Source organism: Stegostoma tigrinum, chromosome 30, assembly GCF_030684315.1.
Source record: "Stegostoma tigrinum isolate sSteTig4 chromosome 30, sSteTig4.hap1, whole genome shotgun sequence".
NCBI lineage: Eukaryota > Metazoa > Chordata > Chondrichthyes > Orectolobiformes > Stegostomatidae > Stegostoma > Stegostoma tigrinum.
In genome coordinates this window covers 33607140-33623891 of record NC_081383.1, presented here as the reverse complement: position 1 = coordinate 33623891, position 16752 = coordinate 33607140, and positions in this window count along the sequence as shown.

Sequence of the window (16752 nt, the reverse complement as noted above, 5' to 3'; positions counted from 1 at the left end):
TCTCTTCCTCCACCACCTTAAAATTATGCCACCTCATAATAACTATTTCCGCCCTGGGAAAAAGTCTCCGACTATCCAATCTATCTATGCCTCTCATCGTCTTGTACACTCTATCAAGTCCCCTCTCATCCTTCTTCACTCCAATGAGAAAAGCTCTAGCTCCCTCAACCTTCCCTCATAAGACCTGCCCTCCAGCCCAGGCAGCATCCTGGTAAATCTTCTCTACACTCTCTCTAAAGCCTCCTTCCTATAATGATGCAACTAGAACGGAACATAATATTCCAAGTGTGATCTAACCAGGGTTTTACAGAGCTGCAGCATAGCCTCGTGACTTTTAAACTTAATTCCCCTGTCAATGAAAGCCATCACACCATATGCATTCTTAACAATCCGATCAACTTTGAGGGATCTAAGGATGTGGACCCCAAGTTCCGTCTGTTCCTCCACACTGCCACGAATCCTGCCATCAACCCTGTATTCTGCATTCAAATTCGACTTTCCAAAATGAATTACCTCACACTTTTCTAGGTTGAATCCCATCTGCCTCTGCTTTGCCCAGCTCTGCATCCTGTCAATGTCCTATTGCAACCTGCAACAGCCCTCCACGCTGTCCACGACTCCACCAACCTTCATGTCATCAGCAAACTTACTAACCCATCCTTCCAATTCCTCATCCAAGTCATTTATAAAGATCACAAAGAGCAGAGGTCCCAGAACAGATCCCTGCGCAACACCACTGGTCACCGAGCTCCAGGTTAAATACTTTCCATCTACTATCACCCTCTGTCTTCTATTGGGCAGCCAATTCTGTATCCAGACAGCCAAATTTCACTGAATCCCATGCCTCCTAACTTTCTGAATGAGTCTACCATGTGGAACCTTATCAACTGCCTTGTCAAAATCCATATACACCACATCCACTGCTCTGCCTTCATCAATGTGTTTTGACACATCCTCAAAGAATTCAATAAGGTTTGTGAGGCATGACCTGCCCCTCACAAAGTCATGTTGACAATTTCTAATCAAACTGTGTTTTTCCAAATAATCATAAATACTATCTCTCAGAATCCTCTCCAATAATTTTCCCACCACAGAAGTCAAGCTGAGCGGTCTGTAATTCCTAGGATTATCCCTATTTCCTTTCTCGAACAAAGGAATAACATTTGCCACCCTCCAGTCATCGGGTACTTCTCCAGTGGACAGTGAGGATACAAAGATCATCGCTAAAGGAGAGATGTAAGGGAGAGATCGCTGTTTGAAGAATGGAGTGAGGCAAGCAAGGACCTGAAAATTACAACATGTATTTCCGTCTCAATTAGCTTTGTCTTTGAATCTTGGACTTATGGACCTCAGCAATGCTCAAGTGCAGAATGCTGTAGTTTATATAGAACATAGAACTGTACAGCACAGTACAGGCCCTTCAGCCCACAATGTTGTGTCAACCTATTATCCTTCTAAGATCAATCTACCCTGCATACCCTACATTTTACTATCCTCCATGTGCCTATCCAAGAGTCACTTAAAACTATCTAAAGTATGTGACTCCACTACCGCTACCACTGCCGGCAGCGCATTCCATAGGCCTACCACTCTCTGTGTGAAGAACCTACCTCTAATATCTCCTTTATACTTTCTTCCAATCACCTTAAAATTATACCTCTTCGACTACCCACTCTATCTATACTTCCCATCATCTTGTAAACCTCTATGAAGTCACCTCTCATCCTTCTTTGCTCCTATGAAAAAGCCCTAACTCCCTCAACCTTCCCTCATAAGACTTACCAAGCAGTCCAGGCAGCATCCTGGTTGCACCTTCTCTAAAACTTCAATATCTTTCCTATAATAAGGTGATCAAAACTGAACACAATATCCCAAGTGTGGTCTAACTAGAGCTGCCGCATAACCTCACAGTTCTTAAACTTTATTTCCCTGCCACTATGTGACTACTTGAACCCAGTCCCTCTCTCACTTGCCTGACAATCAGTGGTTTCAGTGATAATGGTTAACGCACCCACATATCCATGTTACAGTGGTTCTTTACCCTTCGATAACCTACCGAAGATAGAAGAGCCAGGATCTGCTTGTGATCAAGGTACTAGGAATATTAGGACACAATACCACAAAAGGACTCCATTCTGCACATTATGCCTTTGTTAACTCAAATAAATAGATAATCACATCACTGATATTTCCCCACAGCCCTAAAAATCATTTCCAATTCCCGTGATGAAATTACTGGACAATCGGCTCCAACCACTCTTTCAAGAAGTGCATTCCAAATGAAAACTTGTTGAATTTCTTTAGTCGAGATCAGCCAGCTTGTTCCACATATGGTCAAAATCTATTGGTTGCACGAATAAAAAATTGAATTACTCAGGTTCAGCTCCACCACCCACACCATCTATTTTGAGTATCGCCCCCACAGTGTCACAATAAAGTTTGCACTGTTCCTGACATTTTGCCAAAGACTGCCAATTTCCTCCACTCTCTCTGAGGCTTGACATCTGTTACTGCATGACGACACTGCAACTCGGCAGTGTGCAAGCTTTTATTTCTTGCATTTACTGAGCATAGCTTTTGTTAGCACAAAGTGAGGGTTTATTGAAATGAAAAGCCTTCCTAAGTCTGCATAGCTTTTCTCAATCGTAATATCTTTACCTCAGCTATAATTCTCCTGCTAATATCATATGGAAGTTTCATCTGCTTTCCTGGCCATCCATTTCTCTCAGACTCTTTCTCATGACCTTACTCTGTCCCTTACCCATGTGTAGGTTCCCTCAGTACTCTCACTCCCAAGTTAATACTTTCATAGTCCATCAAGCTATTACTCACAGTCCTTGTGTCACGTTTTAACACTCCTCCTCAGCCATTAGATCCTCCCTGGTAATCACATTCCCATGTACTCCCACATGTGCTCTCTCTCACAAATTATACACCATTACAGTCACACACTTATTCAGTTTCACACAGCTTCTCTCACATGCACTCTCACTGAAACACACTCAACTGTCATCCCACCGTCGCATTAAATTTCTCTTTTGTCTTTCTATCTCAGTGTAGCCCTTACACTTTCTCCATTTCAGTGTCAATTGGGTTCATGTATTTTCACACGGTCTCATACATATTCATATTCGCTAACTCATTCATTTTTTTTAATGCTCACTTACATTGCCAACCTTCTTCATATTCACTCTCTGTCACAGACTATCTCTCAAAGTCTACCTCTCACACTTTCTAACATTCTTCATTCTGCATCATGGCTCTGCCACAGACTCTGAAGGAGTCTCCTACTTCATCATTGGTGCTCACACTTACGTCCTTCCTTGGTTTCACTTAGATTGATCTCGAAACTCGGGCCATTGCCAGGTTCACAGAGTCTTTGGTATTTACATCATCTGATCAGAGTTAGGCCCACAGACCCCAGAAACAGTGTGGAAGTAGTCACAGTGGCACAGCAGGCCAGCAGAATTTTCTGAAGAAGGGCCCCAATCTGAAACATCAACCTTCCTGCTCCTCTGGCGCTGCCTGGCCTGCTGTGCTCCTCCAGCTCCACATGGTGTTATCTCTGACTCCAGCATCGGCAGTTCTCACTATCTCTAAGGTAGTCAGAGGGGCTGCCTGTCGAACGCTGAGGTGAACTAGGTAAAAGGCCTGCCTTGTTGCTCTAGGAATTTGTCACTGTTGTGAAAAAAAATAATGCTTGCTCACATTTGCACATTCGCTATGCTCCATCTATACCAATTAATACCCAGCACCCACTCTGAGGATGGTAGATTACGGAAACGGTTGGACAGAACCAACCCTGAAAATAACAGCTCCCAAATTTATGTTAATAATCTTATGTTTAAACTACAGACTTTCAAAAGTGTGCACTTTTTTTTCAAATTTAAAGCGTTGAAGATTTAACTGATTTGAAAGCTTGAGAGTTCCACTTCTTATGCACATGCATGTTCACTTTTTATAATCTTAAGGTGCTACCTCAACATTTCCAAAAGGATATGGGATGTCTGCAAGAAACTGAAATTTTTGAAGCCCACAAATTAAACACCAGAAACCTGGATGAAAATTGTTTTTGAATGAAGACAGTTTTGCCTTCTGTTGTGTGGCTGCCGCCAAGAACTGCAGAAATGTGAAACATGCCCCTGCCCCTATGCTAAAATGGTGGGTGCTGGATTCAGCTGCAGAATTTCCAGATTTGGGGTACCATTTTGGCTAAGACACCAAGTCCTTCCCTCTTTGCAAAAATTTGAACATTGGCTCTCAAATAATAATCTTGAGCGACAGTCTGTGTGGAATTTGCACATTCTTCTTTTGTCTGTGTGGGTTTCATCTAGGAGCTCCGGTTTTCTCCCGCTGTCCAAAGGTGTGCAGGTTGGATGGATTGGCCATGCTAAATTGCCCCGTAGTGTATAGGGATCAGCAAGCCAGGTGGGTTTGCCACAGTAAATGCAGGGTTACAGGGATTGAATAGGGGAGGTGGGTGTAGGGTGGGATGCTCTTTGGAGGGTTGGTGTGGAATCCATTGGCTGAATCGCCTGCTTCCACACAGTGGGGATTCTATGATTCTCTTTTAGGCATGATTGGATTAATTTGAGGGTCGTGCAAGCCAGTCTCAGTCTGCGGCCTGACTTTCATTTCCACACTCTCAGTGACCCCCTTATGTCCCTTGATAGCTCTTTGAATGGAGAAGGTGAAAGAAGAAATGATTCCTGCACAAAACCCAGGAAGGAGGTATCCGAAACACAGTCTGTGACGCCAGGGTAAGCTTGTAAAGCATGGAATGCCATCAAGGTGCTATCAAAGAAAATGACCCATTTCTGAGCCAGAAGAGCTACATTTTAAACCACTTCTTAACCAATGGAATATTTTCAAAGTGTTCGCAGTCAATCTGTGGACTTCAAGCTCCTACAAACATCTTTGCCAGGATTGTTCTGCAATTGGATACATTTCATATTGTAGGTGTTTTAATCTTCAAGATATTCTGTTGTTTAGTTTGAGGATCAGAGCAGCTCATATCGGCAGCCAGTCTCGTTCCTTCTGTTGATGCCTTTGCCTCTAACAAGTCACCAAAAAATAATATCAAGTAGATTGATAGCTGCTTTCCTTCCCAGGCCACTGGTTTGTCTTTGTCAGCCTAATGTTCAGCATTCTGACAGTGAGAGGCTCTGATAGAGCAGGGTTGCTACCTACATTCTCTTCCATTGTTTTGCTCTGGCCCACACTGACTTTGCTCTATTTATGCACATGAATAGCAAATGATTGCTGCTTTTGACCGACTGTACAGATGGGATACAAAAGGTTATTTAAAATGCACGCTTAGCTGGTTATAGACTGCTGGGAAGTTGTTTATGTGAATCTCCAGGCCCCAAACTAGTCTGAGCTATGGAATAATCAATAGTGAACAAACTGCAGAGCCCACACTAAGGCATTGTATGCAGTCTTGGAAATTGTCCATGATGTTTTCTACAGTCATTTCATAAATATAATTTCATAGGTGCAAAAAGGCATGACTATTGAGACTTCAGCAACTCGACTTGTAGCACTGTCTATTGTCTAGATTCTGAGGCCACATGGTCGGTTGCATACTGGATTTCCAGTATTAACGTTTGCATTAATATGATAACGGTACAATATTGTGAATGCTAGAAATCTGAAACAAACACAGAATATGCATGAGAAACTCAGCAGTTCTGCTGTTTATATGTGGCTGTACTTACTGTCCTGACATTTGGTCACTACTCCATGCCATTTAACACTGAAACCGCCAATACAAACATCAAAAATGCCAAACCCTGCTGAGTTTCTCCACACAGAAGACATTTATTAATACATTGATGGAATTGTTCACATTCCAGTATTTGTCTTAACTCACTTTTTTGATGATTGTCCTGTGTTTTTATTAGCAATGGGGATCAGTTAGTGGGAGGACAGGTTTGTGACTGCAGAGGTGACACCAAAAATATGGGTTCAATTCCCACACCAGCTAATGTTGTTATGAAAGACACTTCTTCTCAACCTCTCCTCTTGCCTGAGGTATGGTGACGATCAAGTTAAACCACCACCAGTCACCTCTCTGTCTCATGAGAGAGTGGTGACTTCCTTTGTTGGAGGGGAACGTGTTTGAAACATTACAACAATTATACTCCAGCTGCCTTAAAGTTCAGTTTGTGTTGGCAGCACTTAGCTTTCTGTCAGTGGCATCTTGCTGTAGAAATAGCAATCTCAATTCTACCATGTCAGCTACAAATTTTGCCAGCTGGGGCTCAATGGATATAGCCATTCTTCTTCATTTGAAGTCTATGGATTCAATCCACACCCCAGAATCTCGAGCAGATGATTTCCCTGTTAAAAATTCTGACATCAGATTTGCTTAATAACAGTGTAGCTAGCATTTGGCATTAAAATATTTTGTTTGGAACAAATAAAGCACTGAGAGATATCCAAGTTGTATTGAGGCTTGTTAAGCATTGGACAAAATTCTTCATGCATCTAGGCATTGAAATGAAACTCTTAAAAGCATCAGTTAACTTCCCAAAGGCATCAGGCGGAATCATTAAAAGGAAGATATTAAGGGCATTAATTGAAATCAAATACAGTTATTAATGCATACATTGAAAAAAACCTAAAACAGCACAGCAAGGAAATTAATGGCATATATGATTCAACATACGTTTTCATTTAGCACTTAAAACTGCACGCAACATGCCATAAAGTTTTTTTACCTACATAAGGTAACTGTTAAAACAGCAACCATAAACAGAATAACAAAACCTAATTAAACAACAAACTATGAAAATGATGAGAGCCAGAATGTTATCTGAACTCAGAACTGCATCAATTTTCAATTAGCTGCATTTCTCCATTATTTCTCCTACTCATGTTGGATCCGGGATGGTTACCTTAGACTTATTTAGCAGTTGTTAATGGTGGAGGTTGAGTTCTGGCTCACCCATGGAGGGCACTCTAGCTGTTTTTTGGCACTGTGTCCATCCAGAACTCAATCCTGTGGGATGTGCGAGGGCTAGAACTCCATCCTACCAGCCCCACTCTCACATGCCACCACAGGCCAGACTGCTCTGAATTTACTAACCTTGTGTTGATCATTTTGTTAATCAATGCCTTGTATCAAGTTAAATATAGTGAAATAAATATAACTCTGAAGTCTGTTATTAAGATTATAAAATAATCTTTTTTTATTGATCTTGTGATGCACAATATTGAAAGCATATCAGTTCACAAGCTTATTCTGAAGAAACACAAGCAAATCTCAATTGGAATTGTCATTTCATTCTTAAAGATTTATGCACAAAAAATTAGACAATAAACATTACCCTCTATTCATTTTTCATTAAGAGAACACCATTCAATCACTGGTATGAACTTTTATCTACTGTCGGCAATGCTAACAATAAGTTTGATCAATGGACCTTGGAGTGGGATGATCAAGACAGTAAAATCATTAGCAGGTTGAAGTTTCATACGTTATATGTACAAGTAGTCACCCATATACAGGAATCAGCAAATGGAAAGAAAGGCATGTATATAAACAGCCTGACTACTTGATCTGTGAGCTGCCTATAAAACAATCAACACAGTGCATAACCAAAATCAATGGCATGATATTTCTGATGTCAACTTATCAGTGGAATTTAGTCAAATATCATCTTAATTTTGCCTTGGTCAGTTTAAGGGGATGTGATAGCCTGCTGATGTTACCGCTGAATTGTTAATTCAGAAATCCGGGTAATGTTCTGGGGATTATGCAGTGTGGACCTGGAGGAACACAGCAGGCCAGGCAGCATCAAAGGAACAGGGAAGTTGACAGTTCGGGTCGGGACCCTTCTTCAAAAATGGAGAGGGGGAGGGAAGCTCAGAAATAAATAGAGAGGGGGGTGGGGCTGGGGAAATTAGGTGGGATGGTGATAAGTGAGTGCAGGTAGGCAGTGGTGTAGATTGGTCAGTGAGGTGGGAGGGATGAAAAGGTGGGACAGAAGATGGACAGGTTGTGTCAGGTCAAGGAGGCACGGATAAGAGGGAATGTTGGTCATGTGATGAGGCCGGAGGTGGGGAGATTTTGTAACCAGTAAAATCCACGTTTGGGCCATCGGGCTGTAGGCCCCTGAAGCGTAATATGATGTTCTGGGGACCTAGGTTCAAATTCCTACCATGGCCGATGGTGGAATTTGAATTCAATTCAATTAAGAGACTAATGATTGTCAGGGGGGAAAAGTAATCTGATTCACCAATATTCTTCAGGGAAGGACATCTGCCATCTTTACCTAATCTGACCTATTTGTTGCTCCAAACCCACAGCAATGTGGTTGGCTCTCAACTGCAATTAGGGATGGTCAATAGATATTGGCCTGGCCAGACATGTCCATGTCCTGTAAATGAAAAACGAAAGGATCCTGTGCGCTAAGGGGAAATGAAATAATGTTAATAACAAATGCTCTGAGTCATGATATTCCATTCGATGCTAATTATTGAAAATGACACCAGTTGATAGCCATTTGGGATGTCAAAATATACATATGCAGTTTTTCTTCTTTGCAATTGATAGCTGCTGATAGCTGAAAGATTGCATTTCAGTGCAAATGAGATTAAATGAAATGAAGTGATGCCTGAATTACTATTTTTATGAGCAAATTACAGCTGATAAAAGCAAATTATGTCAAAGGATTTTGAAGGATGACAAAAATTTCTTGTAGGCTCCTCACTTGTGTGCACTGAAGGTTTCTGTTTTTCACATTATTTTTATGCTGAGGACCCGTCTGCTCTCTTTAGCGAACATTAAAAGCCCAAATGCAATGTCTGAAGAAGAGGAGGAGAGCTTTGACTTGAATTTGGGCCAATATTTACAAACCTATATCACTAAAAACAGATTATCCCATTGCTGTTTGTAAGACTTTTCTTGTGAGCAAGTTGGCTGTTGCACTTCACAGAACAGTGACATTGGCACGGGATCTTACAGTACAGAATGAGACCGTTCAGTCCATCACACCTGTGTCAACTCATCGAGCCATTACACCCCACTCCCGTGCTCATTCCCCAAAGATCTATAATTCTTCATTTAATCAACACAGAATACATTGGCTGCAAAACACTCTGAGCCAGTACCGGTGCTACATAAATTTCTACGTGCCTAGAAGAAAATATTTTGTTTCTTAATGCTCTGTGCTCCTTTCCTGCACAGTGTGTTACTGTGGATGATTATTGTACAATGATAGGGCGCCGGAAAAATTGTGTTCTTAGTCTTTAACCCAACAATGGGAGATCTTGTGCAACTGTGGTAGCATTCCAGTCTCTGAGCCAGGAGCTCTGAGTACAAGCCCCAGTGCAGGGCTTAATGGCCAAGCAAAGAATATTCTTAACCTGCTTAAATAGGTTGAGTTAACAAAGTGTGAAGCTGGATGAACACAGCAGGCCAAGTAGCATCTCAGGAGCACAAAAGCTAACTTTTCGGGCCTAGACCCTTCATCCTTAATAAAAGAAAAAAAACAGTCAAGGGTGTTCTCGACCACTGCGGGGTGGAAGTTACGGTCCTTGAAGAGCGTGGACATCTGGGGTGTGAGGGAGTGGGATGCCTCATCCTGGGAGCAGATGCAGCGGAGGAATTGGGAATAGGGGATGGAATTTTTGCAGGGGTTGGGTGTGAGGAGGTGTATTCTAGATAGCTGTGGGAGTCGGTGGGCTTGAAATGCACATCTGTTTCTAGCTGGTTACCTGAGATGGAGACTGAGGTCCAGGAATGTGAGGGATGTGTTGGAGATGACCCAGGTGAACTTGAGGTTGGGGTAGAAGGTGTTGGTGAAGTGGATGAACTGTTCGAGCTCCTCTGGGGAGCAAGAGGCGGCACCGATACAGTCATCAATGTAACGGAGGAAGAGGTGGGGTTTGGGGCCTGTGTAGGTGCAGAAGAGGGACTGTTCCACGTAACCTACAAAGAGGCAGGCATAGCTTGGGCCCATGTGGGTACCCATGGCTGAAGGGTCTAGGCCCGAAACGTCAGCTTTTGTGCTCCTGAGATGCTGCTTGGCCTGCTGTTTTCATCCAGCTTCACACTTTGTTATCTTGGATTCTCCAGCTCTGCAGTCCCCATTATCTCGAAATAGGTTGAGTGTCAACTTATACGTTCTTCCCAAGTACACCAATGGTGAGATGAGGTCATAGCGTGGGAGAGATTCCTGTCAGCCATGCTACCACACAGAGAGAAAAAAAGAGCCCCTAAGTGAAGTAGTCGTGGTCAAGTCAAGGGGAAGTTGGTTTTAGTCAGGAGTTCCCTTCACAGTTAGCCAAGGTCAGCACCCAATCTCAGTCTCAAGAAGATTGATATGGCCAATTGTCTCCTTGTAATGGGCTGGCTCATAGTTTCCATATTATTATTGCCCTGCAGGCCCAGTGCAACCAGTGCAGTAATTATTAATAAGTCAGTTTGGGATTGGCCAGGGGTCTGGTCATTCATCAGTCAGGACTATCATTACCAGCCAATCAGGGCATTGGGAAACAGTCAGCCAAGGGAATTTCTTCAAAGGGGGTTATCAGGGGGCACCACTGAGGTAAACAATTTGGGAATTCAGTTGTAGGGAATGGAGGAAATGCACTAGAATGCAGAGGGGGCAACAATTGTGATTGGGCCAATTCATCATGAAAGGGTAGAAGAAAATAGTTCATTGGAGTACTGCAGGAGGCAGATGCACATCAATGGTCACCATCAAATGTTCGAAGCCAGGATGACACTGTAGCCAATGTTGGTATCACTAGTAGGCTGGGGCCTGGAGGCATTCTGTTGGGAAATAAAAGAGCTGGATTGGAAAGCATGAAAGCCCAAAATTGAGAAGGCCAACAGGGAGTCCATGGAAGAAAGAAACCTGGAGGATTAGGGGTCCCCTAGACGACGAGGCAGAGCCTATAACATACTCTGTGAAACGAGTCATGTGCTGGTTTCCATCCTCATCTAAAACACAAATGGAGAGAAAAAGTGAAAAATGGCTGCCACTACTGAGCAACCTAAATGTATTTTAATTTTCTGTGTGAGGTCACAGCATCTACTTGTGAGCAATGTAAGGCCTTTCAATGGGCAATTGCAGTAAATCAGGTGCTTGCAAAGTAGATTATCATAATGTGGCTGACTTTGTCAATAGAAAGAAACTCCAATCCATCAATGTGCAAGTGATCATGAATACCACGTTAAAGAAATCTGAACCAGGTATAGTGGGAGCTGCCATTGTGGCTACTTTCTCAAGAACTCTCAGGTTCCTGCTTGTTTCAAGACCGAATTAGCTTGCAAAGATGGTTACTAAACCTGACAGCCTCGGAATCATGGCTGTTATGCAGCCCTCTGACAGAGGTAGAGCATAGATACAATGCAGGCCATTCGTCCACCAGGGCCATCATGGAGTGGATGACAGGCCTCCTGCAGATGGGGTTGTGATGCTTAGATGCTTCTGGAGACTCTTGCAGTACAGCTCAGTGCAGTTCTGAAGAAGTGTCTAGGCCCGAAACATCAGCCTTCCTGTTCCTCTGATGCTGCTTGGCCTGCTGGATTCATCCAGCTCTACATCTTGCTTCCTCAGATTCTCCAGCGTCTGCAGTTCCTACTATCTCTGCACATTCATTTTGTTTGTTTCATAGTAAACGCTATCCTGCTGTTTCATAAAATTTAACATCTTTGACTGTCTGAAGGCATTTCTGACATGTGATGCAAACAATGACAAAGTGTTATTCTACCCTGGATATTTGTGAAAAGGTAGGCAGTGTTCTAACATGATATGGCATTATGGATGAGTAACCTGTATTGCATAATTCTTGTAGCTGTAGTTACTATGTCAGTTGATCAGACAAGTGATGGTGTAAAGTAGCAATACCAGTGTGTGCTTGTATTTCCAAGGAAAAGTTACCTGGGGCCTCTGAAGCTGTTATTTCCCATTTTCCTCCCAGTATTTATTCCGCTGGCAGTGGCTGGTAGTGATTAACCAATTGTACAACTGATCTTTAACTATGGTGCCAATAGCGAAAATCTCAGAAGAGCTTGTCAGTGATGAGAATATTCATTGCTGGTGTGATAAAGATGTAGTGCATGCATAATCTGGGGAGATGCGGAGAATCATCTTGGATAACCGGCTAGAGTTCATTGAGAGAAATGAAACTCCACAAAACTGACGCTTTGTTGATTTTTGGTACCACTCAGCCCTCAGTCTCACTCTTGCACTTTGATTCTGTTTTTGCGGCCTGGTGATCTGTGCTTTGACCCTTGTATCAGCAATGGTGATTAGGCATTTGACACAATTGCAACATAATAATTCCACTCAGTTGACAGGATAATACAAGCTTCTGCCACCGTTGCCTTGTTCTCAAATGCTACACTAAGGCGAATGCTTTAGTTTAAAAGCATCAGGCTGACCGCACGCAGTGCATGAGATTTCTTTTGTGTTAGGGATTATGAGCTGACAGTTCTCCATCTTGCTGCAGTATGTCAGGTCTGTAGATGGAATAAGAAGCATCTGGATGACACACACTAAATAATCATCTGCTGTAGTGCACAAAACAATCTGGCTGTTATTTCCAATCTCCCCTTCCCCTACTGCATCCCTAAACCAGCCTAGTTCATCCCCTCCCCCCACTGCACCACATAACCAGCCCAGCTCTTCCCCCCCACCCACTGCATCCCAAAACCAGTCCAACCTGTCTCTGCCTCCCTAACCGGTTCTTCCTCTCACCCATCCCTTCCTCCCACACCAAGCCGCACCCCCAGCTACCTACTAACCTCATCCCACCTCCTTGACCTGTCCGTCTTCCCTGGACTGACCTATCCCCTCCCTACCTCCCCACCGATACTCTCTCCACCTATCTTCTTTACTCTCCATCTTCGGTCCGCCTCCCCCTCTCTCCCTATTTATTCCAGCTCCCTCTCCCCATCCCCCTCTCTGATGAAGGGTCTAGGCCCGAAACGTCAGCTTTTGTGCTCCTGAGATGCTGCTTGGCCTGCTGTGTTCATCCAGCCTCACATTTTATTATCTTGGAATTCTCCAGCATCTGCAGTTCCCATTATCTCTGTTATTTCCATATCTGTGTTTCTATGTATAGCTCAATGTACTGCATTAAGACAATACTTGCATTCATTCTGACACTCCTCACTCAGAAGCCTTGGAGAGCCCATGGGTTTGGCTTCACATTTGCTGATACTTGGGTTCCTATCTGTCAGACTAAGGTGTTTAATTCACCTTCTTTTCTGTGGCAAGTGCCTCATTCAGGAAGGTGAATCATATTCGTTGCTGCTGTCTGGGCTATTTCAGGAGACCGTGCCACCGTCAGACAAGGCTGGCAAGCAAAGAACGATGTGGTCTAGTTTTAGCCATAAGCTCACTGACAGGCATTTTGTGTCATTTCTTTGAGTCCTAGACTGCACTTAAGATCAATCTCCTGTCGTAGCATAATATCAAGATGAACCCTCTGAATAATTTTTCTCTTTTTCAGACTATATTGGTAACTTTAGCAAGGATTTTGTATGCCTGGTCTCATTATCAGAAATGTCATTTTAAAACTAGGCATCTAATCAACCGGTCTCTCGCACTGTGCAATTTGTTTCACTCACAAAATGGCAGTTTAGCTGCTAAGAGGAACATTATAAAGTGTAGCAATGGGGCTGAACCTGAGACCAGCTCTGCACCCTGACAAAGCAAGACTCACGCTTATATAGAAGCTTCCATGACCTCAGAACACCTCCGGGTAGTTTAGAATCGACAAAGTTTTTTTTCTTTTATGTGTAGTCATAATATTGGAAATGTCCACCAAACAACAATAAAATCAATGACTAAGTAATCTCTATTAGATGGAAAGGCTCAGCAGGTCCGGCAGCATCTATTGTTTTGGGTCTAGTGACCCTCCCTCAGAACCAAACCCGAAACTTTAACTCTGATTTATCTTCACAGATGCTGCCAGACCTGCTGAGCTTTTCCAGCAACTTCTGTTTCTGTTTCTGGTTTACAGCATGCACAGTTCATTCGGTTTTTAATCTCTTTTAGGTATTGGTTGTAAGTTAAATATTGGCCTGGGCAACAGGGACAATGTGCTGTTTATTCTATAACATAGTGCCATGGGATCTTCTGAATCACATGAACAAACAAGGCCTTGTTTTAAGGACAATTTCATAAAGACAGCAGAAGTCGGCGTGTTCAAGTTTTCAACCTGTAGTTCTCTGACTCAGAAATGGGTTAACCACAAAACCGTGACCAACTGGTAAATGATTTGATAATCAATCATGTGCTTACTGGGGGAAGACAGAATCAATCTTGGCTGTGATGCCTTCCAAAGTCAATTAGAATTGACACATTGTTTTATGTGCTCGGTGAGCTACCAGCTGGGCTCAACGTCTTCTGCTACACAGAGAGAACCTATCTACGTCAGAACTCTCCATTCACGGAATCCACATATCACCACTAAACACCCACCACTTTTCTCCACATGTGGACACCCATTCTCAGGGTCTACGCATATTAATGGTGCCGCGGAATGCCCACTGTAGATGTCACTACAGGCAAATGGGAACCAACATGTACAGGCAGTAAAACACTTCTCATGATATAGTACGGTGCTTTAATTATTTCACGGTGCTTGGGGCATAATTGAGAATGTCCTCCTTGTTGCCCATCCCTAATTGCCCCAGAAGTGAATGGCTTGTATAGGCATTTTGAAAGGGAATAGCTTGATAAGCGATTGGAGTGGACAATTACAGTCACCTACATTGTGTCGATCTCTGGGTCAAACCAGTGAGGGCAGCAGATTCTTTAAAGAATATTAATGAACGAGCTGTGTTTTTATGTGTAATGACAACTTTCTAGTCACTATTACTGAGACTAGCTTTTGATTCCAAACTTGTGAACTACTGAATTTAATTTGTTTCTGGATGCCATAGTGAGATTTGAACAAGTTTGTGTCATTTGTAGAGGATCTTGTGGTGCAGTAATAGTGTCAGTGTCTTTGGGCCAGAAGCCATCCTAACACAGCTAAACAGGGTAACTAAAAAAAAATTCTCCAGAGCATTATCCTGAGTCTCTAAATTAAAGGTCCAGTAATATTACCACTTTTTCCAAAATTCAAAAACTTCTTGAGACTAGGTATAGACCAAGTTGCCTTTTTTGGGTGAAGAAAATGTGGAAAATTGGTCATTGTAACAAACTAAGAACAAAATTTCTAATGCCTCGTTATAGAATGAAGTGTAAAACTGTGTCTATATTGTCAAAGCAGACATCTACAGAAAGAAATAGAAACAGAAAGTGCTGGAGAAACTCAGTAGGCCAGGCAGCTCTGTGCAGAGAGACACAAAGCTGACATTTCAGATCTGATTGGACGCTCCTTTGGATCTGACCTGATAAAAGAATTGAGTTAACTCATGTGTAAAGTTAATAGACATTGCAATCAAACCCATTACATACACACCTATAAATTTTAATGGTCAGGTTGTCTTCCTATTCATTTATGGCCAGGTTATGCAGAAGAAATTATCAGATACTCTGAACAAATATTAGACAATTGCCAATCGAAGTTTGTTGTTGCAGGATTGTATCTGTGACTTGCTATACATGGAGAGATTCCAATTGTTCAGGTTCAGAACGGGATAGCAATAGTAGAATGAAGTACGCAGTCATCTACTGGACTCTGAGAAGCGAGAATGAGCCCATACCAAAGAGTGGTGGACTTTCTGTTAGTGGAGCTTTTATTATAGTGTAAGTAATAGGAGTTTTGCTGAAACCTTCCATGTAGTCACGGATAGTTGAGCAAACCTTACGAAGACATGGCAGACCCCAGGTTACCTGAAGAGACATCCAAATAAAATCAAACATGCAACAAAACCATAAACAACACAGCTTCATAGGCAGGTAAAGGAAATGAGAAAGAGGGCAGATTTAGTGCCCATGTCCACAACTGTAGTGTCATGTATTTACACAACATCTGTAAGTCCCATAGGAACTATCAGGCTCTGAACACATGTTGGGTCAACAGTTAGGAAGAGTGGTCAAAATATAAAACACCTCATAAATTTAAATAAAACATCCATGCTTCATATTTTATTCACAACAAGCCCCTATGTGACCAGCTTAATGTCTAAAATTGTGTTCTTTTTTCCTGTTTTTGAGCATCCTCTTTCCTGCAAGCAGAGGGTAGAAAGCAAAAACACCATTGAAGTCTCTGCTATACTGTTTGAGTCTGTGTTTGTCTGACTCATTTTCCCAAAAGGCTTTCGCAGTGACAGATTCACATTAAGGGAACTTTAAAACATATTCCTGCAGTCGTGTGGGGCGTACATTCCTATTGTTTATTCCTTTTAAGTCAACAAATTCTAGAGACAGTACTTTTGCTGGAAATATGTTACACTGTTCTCCCTGAACTTATGCTCCAAGATTGTGTGCTGTGTTCTCCATTTCAATGCATGCATCTCAATGTCAAGTGGCCGTTAGTTAATCACTTGTTTAGTGTCTGCCATTACAGTTGTCTGCATTCTCATTCTACAGCATGAGAGAATGGACTGAAAACCCATTCCAGAAAAATGAGCAGAACAGTCCTGGTGGATACTTGTATGAAACATTGATAATGCCACTCTGTTCAAGTGGCTGTACTTTTGATGAGACATTAAACTGAGCCCCTGTCGACTCTCTCAGGCAGATGTACAAGCCTAAGAGGTGCTGAAAATTGTAGGGGAGCTATCACTGATGTCCTGCTGGATGGGTTCTCTTGCAACTGAGGGCAAGTAAGTTG